This window comes from Anser anser, assembly GCF_964211835.1.
Source record: "Anser anser genome assembly, chromosome: 3".
NCBI classification, from domain to species: Eukaryota; Metazoa; Chordata; class Aves; order Anseriformes; family Anatidae; genus Anser; species Anser anser.
In genome coordinates this window covers 82,892,226-82,904,030 of record NC_139722.1, presented here as the reverse complement: position 1 = coordinate 82,904,030, position 11,805 = coordinate 82,892,226, and the positions used below count along the sequence as shown (strand labels likewise).

Genomic DNA, 11,805 nt, shown 5'->3' with positions numbered 1-11,805 from the left:
ATTTGGAGCAAGTCTAGCAATTTATTACAATAAAACAAGGAGGTAAGAATTTTATAAACTGTAACACAACATTAAAAAAAATCATAGTTTGAAACTAAAATTATATTTTACCAAAAATCATGAACATTCCAAATTTTATTTTCTTTGCAAAGATCTCATAAAGAAAATGTGCACATTTGCATGAAAATTCAGGCAAAAAGACATTCTCAAAATCTGTCAAGCTGTTCCTCTAAAATTATCATTATTTTTTGCCATTTTAATTGTTCCCTAACTATCAGTGGAGTATTTTATACAAAGCTATACAATAACCTAACATGCATTTAAAAATTAAAACTTTATTTTTTTTTAAAAGTACGTTTTTCCACTAGTTGTTTGTTGCTTGGGAAAAGGAAGACTGTGAGGAGCTGAAGTGGCTCCATAGGAAGGAAACAGAGAAAATGAAACAGAGTATCAACTATGCAATATAATTATCAACAGGCTACCTGTATAATTTGTTTTTAAGAACGTGTTTAAAAAAAGCAGGAAGTTAGAGCAAATGCACAACATTTTAACTAATCGCAAAGATTACACAGATATCATATAATATGATGATTATATATATTATAAAAATGAATATTAATCCTTCTGCAAAATGTATAAAACTAATTAGAATTCCCCACATTTTCAGCTCTGATTTTCTCATAGAAAATGAGGTATGAACCTAAACCTAGATACGAATAAGGAGTCTGTAACTCTGCCTGTGTTAAATGTTGCATTATAGGTAACTATCTAGATATGCATTTGGCTGGGTTTTATGGCTATCACACGTTTGTTCTGCCCAATTGATTCAGACTTTATGGGCATTTTTATTACAGGATTTAAAACAATCAGAATAATGACTCCTATCAGCTTAACGTAAAATATACAATGCCGTAACAGAGAGTATTCTACACACTGAAGATTGGTCTCGAATTTGTATCTGCTGCATAAAAATGCGTAATTTGTACCTAATACATAATTCATGCAGGAGTCTTCCAAAGGATTTAGGGCATGGTAGGTAAGGAAGAGTGGTCCACAGAAGATGCCTGTAAATATGTGAGTGATGAAGCAGGACAAGGGAAAAGAAGGCACAAGAAAGACGTTTGCCAAAGAAGCTATAAAAAAGTCTTTGTCACTTGTGTGGGAAACTGCTCCCTATAAATTAAAAGATGGTGTCAGCAAACACATCTGTTTAATGCATGCTAAAGAGTTGTTACGTTTTACATTCATCTACATTTTTTCTGCAGAAATTTTACATTCTACTGAAATTCATGAGAACGATTATGTCTTGGAACCACTGAAAATCTGAGCTTTGAACCGGTGGAGCTACCAAAATACAAATGCTATTGGAATAAGTAGTTCACAGTGCATGATGACTTTGCTCAAATACCAAACACCTCTCTTTGCAAGAACTCTAGTTTTCCATGAGGACGCAGAGTGAAGTGGCTACCAGTTTTAAAGTCAAGTCAGGAGGATTTGCTTTATATTGCACAATGGGTGACTATTTTATTCATTGCTTATGAACAAAGTTTAGTTCGTAAAGCAAGTATTTACTACCATAGCTTTCAGCATTTTTAGATATACAGCTGTTATGAAGGTGAAATCATGAAAATGGATCTATAGGTATAAAAAAAATGAACAAGAACATGCAATTAGACAACAGGTTTCTAAAACAAAGAGCAACATTATGTGCATTTTCAAGGACTATCTGTAGGCAAGCTCTGAAGGCAAGGAACAGAAAAATGCTATTGGATAAAAAAGTACACTACAGCATGTGAATCATCCTCTGAGGTGTCTTCCATCTCTGCTATTATGTGATATCTAAATGGTCATCTTTTTTCTTCATCCTTATCAGACTGCTTTTCCCAAGAAGACCTACAAGAATTTTTCTGAAACCATTTCTATATGTGCTTACCATCTATTAGAGAAGCTGTGGGACACAACATACTTCTTTCTTTGCTTTCTCAAGATATACTGCTGACCATAGTAGAGCTGACGTAGTTCAGGCCACCAAACACAGTGCATCATGTCCTCACTGATCCTTACCATACTGCTTCAAAGAAGCTGCAGAAATCAAATCTGCACGGTGTCAGACTCATCCCACTTACACTAATGAAAGTCTACAGAAAGCCATTTGCAAAATGGCAGGCAGAGGTCTGGATGAGAAACACACGCTTGATTTTCATTCACACCACCTCCGGCACACTCACACCCGCTCACCCCTTTGCCTTGATCAAAGATGACATTAATTTACATGTAGAATGGCTAGAAAAATGGAGATCACACATACTCTGAAAGCATAAATGAAGGCATGTGGAAACCCAGGGTACAATAACATTCTCCTCTGAATGAGATGGAGAAGCACTCTTAAAGTTCAACTAACTGCATACAATGCATGGGTAAAATAAAAACACAGTTCACTTGTCAGGAAACACTTAAGCAAGCATTGACAATGTTCTTGCCAACTGTTTATGGGCCAGAGTTGTTAGGCACAGTGGGAAAGAAATCTTTGACTCGGGATCGGTGAAAAGTATCCTTCTTGCAATGTTTTACTTAGGAAGCAGGCATCTTTTCTACAGCTGTCACATAGGATGAAGTCACAACTAGAACAGTACAAGAGAGAGCTGGATTATGATATTTGCCAAATATAAGCCAGAAAGGATTAATTTTATAGGGTGCAGACCTTCCTTTGCTGACTTGAGGGACAGCAGGGGGTGAAGGCCAGAAAGCAAACAAACACTTCGCACTAACACTTGCAAAAACTCTACAAGGTACATGCAACATAGTCAAGTATTGACTGAGATTTCTGAAAGATAACTTTAGATGATGATATTGTTACATTGCTTTTTCATAAAAAAGGCAAGCTGGTATCTTCTCATATATGAGAAAGGACCAGGGAGAAGATGCTGACAAAGAGATAAAGGAGATGAAACTCATTAAAGGGCAAAGAATAAAAAACAGTGTCCCTAAGAAGCCATGGTAGAAGTAAGAGTATTACTAAAAAGTAATAATAAAAATAGTTCAAAATTCAGTAGCACTTCACATATTCAATACTTAAGTGTTAGCCTTGGAAGTCCAAAAGAGCTATCGCATAAAAGATAGAGATAACTTTGCAAAATTAACGTGTAAATGCATTATCTATCACCAAGTCCACTAAAACAATTGAGAATTCTGATTAATTGTAGTCACTGAAATGCAGTTTCAATGTAAATTAACCAATAAATCCTTTCAGAAATGCCATGCCTTGAAAGAGTATATCAGGAAGAAATCTGGAAAAACCTTACTTCAGCTGCATCTTTCTGATGCTGAGCATGTACTGGAACCAAAGCTTTGTTTCTCAGGTCAGCTCTCCTATCACCAGGCTGCAAAGTAATTTTGCTAAGTCACTGTTTCAATGAATGCCTGAGCAGCCCTTGGCAGCCTAGTAACTGAGGAGGAGGAGGTGCCGATTGCCACCCACCCCTGCGCTCCCTACTGCCGAGTACAATCCTGAAAGCTGGAACTTGGACTTTTAAATCTCTCAGGCATTACAGGGACCCTAAGTTAGGCTCCAAGGTGACCTCATTACAGGTCTTCAATACTTAAAGGGGGCTTATAACAAAGATGGAGAGTGACTTTTTGCTCAGGCAAATAATGATCGGACAAGGGGGAATGGTTTTAAACTAAAAGAGGGGAGATGTAGATTCAAGGTTAGGAGGAAATTCTTCTCTCACAGGGTGGTGAGGCACTGACACAAGTTGCCTGGAGAAGCTGTGGATGTCCTATTCCCGGAGGTGTTCAAGACCAGGTTGGACAAGGCCCTGGGCAACCTGATCTAGTGGGTGGCATCCCTACTCACGGCAGGGGGTTGGAACGAGAAGGTCTTTAAGGTCCCTTCCAATCTGAGCTGTTCTATGATTCTGTGGTTCTGTGATTCAGAACAAAGGAAACTCCATGCAGTGAATTACAAAACTGTTTCCTACAATAAAAAAGCCAAGCCTTTAGAATGCTTAATGCAGTTATCTAACCTAGCACATTAGGTTTGTTCCAGAAGTACAGTTTGCTAAAATAAAAAACACATATGCATTTCGAAGTTTTCCTGAAATTACTCCCAAGATTACATACAACTATTTTTCAAATCACACTTAAAAAACAATAGCAAAAACAATAACAAACACAATCAAGAATTTTTAAAACTTAAACAAAACGAAGACGCAAGTATTTATAATGCTGTTTATCATTTTACATTTGCGATGTCACATCATTACAACTAATGTAGTGCACGGTACAAGGTTCCTTAAGAATGTGCAAGTGATAACAGGAGGCACAGTGCAATTACCAGAGAACAGGACCTCAGATTTACAATGACTTATCTATACTGATGATTAAGATATTTCATTCTCAATAGAGTTTTGCATCTTTGCAAAATGAGAATACAGAGCCATATAAATTGATCCCATTACTAAATATCATGGCCAGTTCTCTTACATATTCATAGTTGATGCAGACAAGTAACAGATATACTCTTACACTTTTATGCATATGTAAATATGCACATAAGACTATATATATATAAATATATCACATATAAAATGTGACAAGAGTATGTGTATATATATAACTGCAGATATATATGTGTGTTTATATATATATACACATACATCTGCAGATATATACACAAACACTTCTGTTGCTTTTCCAAATACTGTTATATGGAAAAATTAAATCTTTTACAAATTAGCTGTCAACTTGATATAAATAAAGCTCATTCAGACATATTACTCTAAGGTGATTGTTACAAACACTGCAACCTCAATCTCTTCCATTTTTCATCCATAAAGATGTTTTGCTTAATCCTACTAAAATTAGCTAGATTTAATAAGTCACAGCTTTAAAATCACTTTTGTGATTCTTGAATTCAATTTACTTATTATTTGCTTATTATGTTGCTGCTGTTAGTATGTGAAGCCTAGCAATGAGCAAGCTAGACTCATTCTCTATGAGGAAACATTCCCAGGGATGTGGTAGAATCCCAGTCACTGGAGGTTTTCAAGATGCGATCAGACAAGGTACGAGATAATCTCATCTAGGCTCCCTTTTCCTGTGAAATGTTGGACCTGATGATCTTTGTAGGTCCCTTCCAGCCTGGGCTGTTCTATGGTTCTACGATACATTTTATTTTCATGATTTTGGCGAGCATTTACAGAACCCAATGCAAAGCACTGAGTTACCTGGCCCATCTCCTTTGCTGTCCTGCAGTCAGCAGAAGGGAGCATCCGTCCAGAGCAACTCCAGTTTTCCAGCTGGGATGCATGGGCATGCCACACTGGGAGCACCAGAAACACCACCCAGCACAGCCAGGAAATGCGGCATCTAAAGCTGTGCCATGCAAAGAGCTTTTTTTGTTCCTTAATTTGCCAATTAGTTTTTGGTGAGCATCCACCATGCCATTCACTTTGACAGGGAGGCCTTTGTACTGCCCAGCTGTCCTTGCAGAATCCACTGTGGGCCTTGGTTGCTTACACTGCTTTTGCTTATGCAATATGTGGTCTTCCCAACACCCTACTTCATGTAACATGAACATCTCGCTGAGGGCTTTTACATTACAGTAGAAATGTAACTTTGAGTATGTTTTAATGGCTACTGATTAGAATGGAAACATCTGATTATTTACAGAGCTATAAAAGAAAGTGTAAGTCATGTTTTACAGCTAGGACCAGAAAAGAAAAAAAATCTCATACACTGCATCTGCTGCCATTTCAAAAATCCAGATGTGTATTTCTGATTCCTTGCATTTAGGACTTCCACTTCCAAACAACTGGATTTGTTACATGAACTGTATAATTCTCCTGCTTTTTTTTTTCTGAATATGTTTTATATAACAAACATAAATTCTAGTCTGCGTAGTTAAGAGGACAGTGATTGTAACAGATAGCCACATTTATTGGATAAGTGTATCTGTGCTATTCATTATTTACTTGTTTGCTAGCTTCAATGACTTAACACTTGCTCACTCCATGACTTTTAGTCTCAAAATAACCCTATCTTGAAATCCTATGAAATGATTTCAGGGGCAACCATCTCACTCACTAGGGCTCCTAGTCTCAGTTCTGATACGGCTGAGATGTAATGTCTGGTTTACCAAGGGTAATAGCAGCAGATTTGCTCAAGGAATGGCACTTTTCATTCTAAGGCACATGCACTTTGTGGTTATTGTCTGAACAACTCCTACAGAAGAAAGTGAAACCTTCAAAAGCCAGAGCTTGGATGTGCCTACAATTTTTGATTTACTGAAAACCAAAGCATATTAAGTCTTGCTTAATTAAGATTACAGTAAATATTGACTGTCAGCTATAATGGCTAAAACTACGAAGTGCATTTGTATGAAGAGAGGACATTATTTAAATTCCAGCCAGCTTCCCTTTTGGAGAGTTTTATTAAAGTTACACCCCATCTGTCTAATTGATATTGGAGGAAACAGGCATATGGTCTGAAACCTAGTCAGAATTATAATCAAATACTGAGAGTTTAACTCACTTGAACAACCTACTGCTTTTAATGCTATGCATTGCAGGTATCTGGGGACAGGAAGGTTTGGCTGAAGGGTTGCATACTATGTTGAATTTAAACATGAAATTAGATTGAGATTAAAGGAGAAAACCAGCTAATCAGTTATCTTGTTTATGCATTAGGGGTGCATATTTTTTCCTTTGAGTGAAAACCTGTCCACTTCATTTCAATAATTTATTATATATATTTTTTTTAATGTAGTATATTTTAATATTTTGTTACTCTGTTATGTTGAATGCAAGTCATAATCTCAAATTTCACTGTGCAGTATGTATAGATACGTACTTGGCTATCTCTTTACGAAAGGCTATCTATGGATTCCCCAGTAACTCTCCCAACAATATATTTAAGTATCACGTACTAAAATGTTAATTGCGTGAAATAAGGTAGTAGGAATTCTTACCCTTAACAATATATTTCTCCTAAATGGTGTTAAAGGCTAGAATACCTTGAATTAAGTAAGGAAAAAGATGTGCCTACATAGAGAGAAAAAAATTCAAGACTTCTGAGTGAATTTTTCTTCTTTTACTAGACACCATTCTTCTCTAAAACAATAATCATGTTTGAGCAAATTAATATCAAGAAGTTAGAGCTTGTTACAAATCACATGTTAAATGTTAGATAGGTTGGATATTAGGATAGATGGATATTAAGATGGATGGATATTAGGATGGATATTAGGTTGGATCTTAGGAAAAACTTCTTTACTGAAAGGGTTGTTAGGCATTGGAAGGGGCTGCCCAGGGAAGTGGTTGAGTCACCATCCCTGGAGGTCTTTAAAAGACGTTTAGATGTAGCCCTTAGTGATATGGTTTAGTGAAGGACTTGTTAATGTTAGGTCAGAGATTGGACTAGGTGATCTTGGAGGTCTCTCCCAACCTAGATGATTCTGTGATTCTGTGAAATGAAACAAGTAAAAACAGTAATGCATTCGTAATCCAACCCTACTTTTAGTAATTCTTGGATGCATTTAAAATCGATATTGAATGTGAATAAGAATATTTACGAAGCCTTTAAAAAAAATAAAAAGAATAACAGACCTCATCAGAGGACCTCTTTACTATCTTAAAGGAAACTGTTTTAAAACAATGTAATCAAATGATAATGTAAGAAAAACAAATAAATTTTTGCTTTTACGGTTTGCTCACTGACACAATACACCACCAGAGAAAGCTGGAAAATAGAACAATTTATTTTTTTTTTCTGAAGTATCAAAGAAGACAGGGAGCTGGACACCAAGCTTTAAAGAAGGCACCTGACACACACCTCTCAATTTCATTTGTCTGCAAGAGGAAAATGAAATGACAAAACGATGACAAGACTTGAAACCAGGAAACTGAAAATATATGTATTTTTTCTGGAAATACTTTCCAAGGAGGGAAAATAAATACACCAAACGAACCAACAACAACTACGAGAAAACACACAAATAAAAACTCAAACCACAGTTTTGATTTTTTGCCTTTTCAAAAACTATGTTTTTTTCTTGGGAAAGTAATTTAATTTTCTGTCAGATTCAAACTGAACACCAGATATTTATTTTTATTTTTTGTCAAATGCTGCTGAAAGTAGATGAATTATTGTTATTTATTTAGAGAAGATAATAATAAAAAAGCTGGTGTTTACGTCAAGGTCTATTAAAGAGCTTTCAAAGCCTCCAGTACAAATGTCAGTGTTTACCTGGTATCAGGTCCTGTTATATGAAAGATCTCTAATATCCATCATTTAAACACGTTAACTAACTCAAGGTTGAAGTTCTCTTGAGAATGAGAGAATCCTGAAGGGCTCTAAATTGTACTTTTGATGAACAGTATATTTAATACTGTAGCCATGGCACTGCACCCAGGTGGTAAAAATGCTCGCCACCTAATATAACTTGATGATGGACGGTTTGGCAATTTTATATTAGGCGCAATAAAGTGACTTGAACCATGCTAGGAAACACTTTATTAAGGGAAATTTATTGTTATTCACTTTGGTGATTGAAATATTGTTGCTATCTACCACAGCAAAACCAACACTCCCACATAGGACAGATGGTTTACTTAAAAAGCTGAAAGAAAACAAAACAAATAAACAACAAACTACAGATACAGGAAAAATTTGCTAAGAAATATCTACTATCTATCATCTAATGAAATCTGTACAAATATATGCATAAATACCGACTTTGTTTTATTATTCACTGGTGTATGTTAAGTCCATCTTTCCATTTATTTGAAAGTGTAGTTTAATACCCACTAGGTGGCACAACAGTTATTCAAAAGCAAAAGTCAGGACTTTGCAATAAAATTTTAACTGGTATCTCATCAAGCCTATATGTCTTACATGTGGAAATAATAACTAATCAAATTATATCTACTCCTTGATAGGGACAACACCTAGAAGAAATGCATATAATCCAAATATTGGTCTGAACCAAAGCAGTGACCAAATTACCAAGAACTATGTTTTGTGCTGTAGCCCAACTTATTTACTTTTTTCCCCTAAAATAGACACATCTGAAAGTCCTGGTGGAATTCTGTAATTTAATAAATGGCCTATTCCAAACTCCAACCCCTTGTATGCATGCTGCGAGGAATTTTTAGGCTCTGGGAAACCAACAGTAGCAGTCACTGTGGATTTCAATGAATGCAAACAATTATTCGTTATTCATAAACAGACCAGTAATTAAATAATGTTATCGATGCTATAATCTTTTTTTACACTTTGTGTGCAGTTTTTTTGGTGGTTTGTTTTTTTCCAGTTGCAAAGCAAGATAAATGGAGACACGCCAATGAAAATAGTCCTGACAGAGAGGGAGAAGATGCTAATGAGAAATGTATCTTGAGTCACTCTACATAACTGTCTGATGGTAACCCTTGTAGCAGAGTCCTCTCCTACCAGAATTTCATTAGGTTGCTATATATTTGTTGGTTTAATATCTGCCTTTTCTTCCTACTTGATATACATACTGAGAGCTTAAAGGGTTTTTTTTGCAGTCTTGCAAAATCAGTTTTAGTATAAAGAACAGGCATGCAAAAAGCTGTGGTTTTACTCAGTGTGCAGAATGGATGTGCCCCAGCAATTAATCACAGTTGCACAGCAGAGCTCAGGTTTCTTTAGCACTTTCTTGCCTTATTGTTGTAGGAGGTATGTAGCAAAGGAGGCACAAAGCTGAGGAGAAAAAAGGAAGGACTAATAATTAAGGTAAGTTAAATGCAGAACTCAAGTTCATTCCTAATTCTGTCATAGGGTTTCTACACACTACAGGAAGAGTGACTTACACATATTTTTAAAATAATATAACCTTACCTTAAAAAGATACTGCTAAGTTGTACTTAGTAGTGCACATGCATTCCTCAACTTTTGTATAGGCAATTCTGCAAAATGAATGATCTTGAAATATTATCTTTGCAGGTTTACATCTGCATGTTTCTAAACTGTTAAAATTCATTCTATTGACTAAAAAAGACCATTTTTAAATTTAGCAATGATGTATTCATCTACTACACTACAAGTTTTGTACTCAGTATCTAGCTAATATTCTCATGGTACTCTGTACTTTCTCCTCATTTCTGTTTCTGAGGTTTCATGCATTTTGACATTGAAAATAGAAAGACACATGGAGATGTAATTATATTCGGTGAAAAGGTTGCTATCTAAGTAACAGAGTTTTGCTTCTAAAATAAGAAGGTAAATTGGACCAGTGATTATCTGTATTTGGTCTTTCAAGCCTAAAAAACCTGTGTTTTGCAAACTCATTACAGTCTAGGATAATTAAAAAACAACAATCCATGCTGAAAAACAGGAGTCCTAGCTAAAATAGAAAGAAGATATTTCTCCCAGCTTTGATAAGGTTGCTGAGATGGCAGGTGGAATATGTAACTTTCAGGAAGGAAGTGAAACGCCAGTAAAAAGAAAATCTGCATCTAGAAAATTTCTCTCCTTCCCTGAAAGGTCAGAGGCTTTTTAATGTTTAAACCTAGAACAGGGATGCTTGCTGCATGTGGTTTCACTGAGTCCCATTGACTAATAAAAAGAAGTATTAATGCTTCATTGAGTATTAAGTATTTCCTTCCGTTTATCTGCCTTTTATCATCCAGCTGCTCCATTTTGATGCTTTGGTTTGCCAACAAGCTGGTATTTCCAGATTGTTGTGGGCCTATCTGACTAATTTTTTTAATTATTTTTATCTTTTTTTTTTTTTTTTTAGGATGAGAAGAGAATTCCTATTTGTCTGCTATTCAGGAGGATATATATATATATATATTTTAATCTTGGCAGTACTATAGTGATACATTTGGGTAAAAGCTCCTAGGACTGAGAAATCTTAATTAGGTAGGTACCTACTGCGATCTGTGGACAGACTCCAGATGAGTACACGGACTGCAGATTTCTGCTGGTGGAATGGAAACCTCACTTGCTCCTCTCGGAACCCTACCCTGCTGTTTCTTGCAGGTCAAAAGGCTTAATGTAGAAGGGCCATGGTAGACTCTGCCTCTTGTTCACTTGAGTGACCTCAGCAACAGCTCTTGGAGATGTCTTAAATTCATTATTCCCTGTTTGCAGAACCTGTGAGCTGGTTCCCTGTGTTCACAGAGAACCTTGTATTGTAGTGTCAATGTACTCTCCTAAAAACCTGCCTTGTGGGCCAAGGGACGTCCTTTGAAGAGGAAGAGGTGTGTCTAGGGTTTGTACCCCAGGGCCAGGGTAATGGGTGCATGTGCTTGTGAATGCTTGTGTGTTAAAAGCTCTTGGAGACCTACATGAAATTTCACTGTACAAACAAGAGTAAACTGGATAAAAGAAACTGGTAAAACTGGATGAGAGAAACACAGATTTTTAAATACAGTGGAAGGAATGAAAGAAAGCAATGAAAATGAATGAAAGGAATGAAAGAACGGAATGAATTGAATAGGTAGAGCACAGTAAAAAGATGACAGATGCTATCTGGTAGGTCCTTATGGGAACCTGAAGTCAGCATGGAAAGCAGGGAGAGCATGCAGGCCACTATCCCTCTTGGGGCATGGATTCTTGTATCTAAACATAGCAACAAAATCACTTGTGGTAAAAGGACATTTCCACTTGTTCTTCTGGAATGGAGCTGGAATTCTCTGTCATCAGTCCTCCCTCTTCCTACATTAGCCCTCATGGCTTGCTCTGTAAGTGCGCAAGGTTATTAGCAACCACAGCTATAGTTAGGAGAGGAGTCCAGGTGTACCGGAGTGAAGATGTCAAGAATAGCTGGGACTTGTT

At 36.4% G+C, this 11,805-nt stretch overlaps 1 protein-coding gene across 25 annotated transcripts in view; it reads right to left on the bottom strand.

The window, feature by feature from the left end:
* The window catches only part of CHRM3 (cholinergic receptor muscarinic 3), a 282,178-nt gene that overhangs the window by 14,474 nt on the left and 255,899 nt on the right, over positions 1-11,805 (bottom strand). The window contains exon 1 of one of the 25 annotated variants that reach the window (XM_083831957.1): positions 9,862-9,885. The exons of the other annotated variants lie outside the window; for them this stretch is intronic. The gene's annotated coding sequence lies outside the window, so the exon portion shown is untranslated. Of the gene's footprint in view, positions 1-9,861; positions 9,886-11,805 lie in introns of those variants that run through there. 25 annotated transcript variants of the gene reach the window in all.